The following is a 2595-nucleotide window of genomic DNA, read 5'->3' as shown; positions in this document are numbered from 1 at the left end:
AAATCCTTGTGATTTCACGTCGAATGATTTTGCGAACGGCAGTGAAGATTCTGATGTGCAAGACGATAATTTGGACACTGGCGATATTTCATTAGGTGAGAGCGAGAGAAATTTCAAGGGCTTAATTACTACAGATGATACGAGACAGGAGACGAAGGATATTCCAGTTAGCCAAAGTACTAAAAAATCACAAGATAGTTTTATAGGTAACGAATCACTGGAAAAAAAGCAGAAGTATCACTAACCCGATTTAATTTAATTATTTAATTCAACGAAACTCTTTTCTAATAAATATGTTGTCCGAGGATACAGATATGGAAGAGCTGTGAAATTATTGCTGTTCACCCAAAATCACTAGCGAAGAGCGAAGTACCGATTTCGAAAGACGAAGAAGGAAAAACATTGTCGAACCGGTTAAGCGAGTCGATAAAAATGGATTCAGAGATGCAGAAAATTTTACAGGAGTCTAAAGCGCCGTTGGAAAGGGTAGAAACCATTTTACCAAAGCCGACAACGGCCAAGAAGATTGCCGAAATGAGTAAGAAAACCACCGGTGAGGCGAAGTGCGATGTATTGAACGAGTTGCTCTCTAATCTTAGTAACATTAAATTGAAACCGGTGAACGACGAGAAGGGAAATGCCGCTGAAAGTCATCCGCGAGTAAAAACTTCTTCTCGGCAAGAGAACGATAAGGAGAGAATCGAATCTATGTCAGATAGCCGTACAGAGAGTTTGAAAAATTCCCAAAATCATAGAGCTGCGCAAAAGACTAACCGAAAAAATGATAAAAGACAAAGAAGCAAAGCTCAATTACAACCGAGTACATCCCCCAACTAACCGTTTTAAATGTCTTCGAAGACTTTAAAAAAGGTATTCTCCAAGCGTTAAAAGAACAAAAACAACTTGATGAAATAGAAAATACATTATCATCGTACGAAGATAACGACGCAGTTACCGACCGTGGCTATACCTGCCGACTGTGGGTTCGGTTACCGACCGCGACCGTGCTTACAGACTGTAGCTGAAAAACTGAACCAGGCGAAAAGAAGCATGACGGACTAAAATACAATATACGTCTACGGGTGCTGTGGTGGGGGACCCCAGTACCAACGCAGCAGCGGGTAATCAAGCGGACACCGCCGCGTCGACATCCCGCGACCACGGCCGTTCGAGGGTGTACCCACGGGCCACCGGGCGCGTTTCTACGCCCGGCGAGGCGGGAAACAACGAAATGGAGGTGGAAACGAGGAGCCCACAAAGAACTAGAGACAGGTCGGTGGGCGTTTTCCTCGCACCGGCCATGGTAGGCGATGCCACGTCGCTAGCAGCAGGAGGATTCCGAACGCGAACGAGGTCCCACGACGAAGAGTCGGTTACTTCACTCATGTCGCGCATATTACTGGTCTCGACGGTGACCAAAGGGAGGAAGAGGAGACTGGTGTCGCTGACCCCGGACATCTCCGAAGAACTGGCAATGGAAGTCAGGACGAGCTCGGCAGCGGACGTCAGCGCCGAAGGCACACGGCAGGACGCAGGGATAATGCGGGTTGCAACGACATCGTCCAACCTAAAAGGTACCTATGTGAAGGCGCTAAAGGACGCGGCGTGTTACATAAACACCGCGTGGCAAAATCAAGCGTTGAAGAGAGTGGGGCCAGCGCAAAACAGCGGCAACGCAGCGACGAGGCTCACGGACACCAGGATGACCGCGCTGGAAAAAGAGAACGCAGCTCTTCGACAGGAGCTATCGCGAAGAACTGCCGATGCCCACGGTGTAGCGGTTAGGCCTCCCAGTCTGGCCGCCCTCCGCGCGAGGGCGAGAGCGTGAGCGCGCGTCTCGATGCCCTGGAAAGGAGGATCGAGGAGATCGGACCTTCCATAATAAGGGCGATCGAAGAGCGCTTTGGGGGCCGTCAATTAAATAACCCCGAAACGCGGAAGAGAGTGCCGGAGCACTCCGCCACAAGTCGCTCCACCACTGTCGCCGAGAAACAGCCAACGCCACCCCCGAGGAAACAAGAGGAGGAAGAATGGAAAGTGGCGGCTTCCAAAGGGGCGCGACGGAAGGAGGCCAAGGAAGAGGATGGCAACCGACGCCGGGGAAACGGCGAGAAAAGGGGGAAGGGCTGCGGCTCCACCACCCACGGAACGGCAGCAAAGGCAACAACCCCAGGAAAGGACGACGGGAGTGCCCGTTGTTCGAGTAGTAGTAGAGAGATATAGGGCAATATATTTCGATAAAGCTTTATACAAACGTATAGACTTCAAAAAGAGGAAATGTGATGTTTCCCGAAATTCTGATTATTCTGCATAATTAGAGCAAATGACATCTATTTCTTTAAAAAATGTTAAACATCGATACAGATTTTAAAAAAGGAATTTTAATATAATATATTTTAAATTATAGAATGTGTATTCTAATTTGCTTTATGTCGTAAATCCGTGAATTTCTTTATCTCTCTCGGTTTCATAAAATGATCATGGAGAATTCGTCTATCGTATATTCAATACTGGTTATTTCACTGAAATATTATTGTACAACGATGTATTTGTTGAAAGTGATAAATGAAACGAAAAATTACGTAACGAAGTGAA

Source organism: Bombus pascuorum, chromosome 16 (genome assembly GCF_905332965.1).
Source record: "Bombus pascuorum chromosome 16, iyBomPasc1.1, whole genome shotgun sequence".
Classification (NCBI taxonomy): domain Eukaryota; kingdom Metazoa; phylum Arthropoda; class Insecta; order Hymenoptera; family Apidae; genus Bombus; species Bombus pascuorum.
This window is presented reverse-complemented; position numbering follows the sequence as displayed.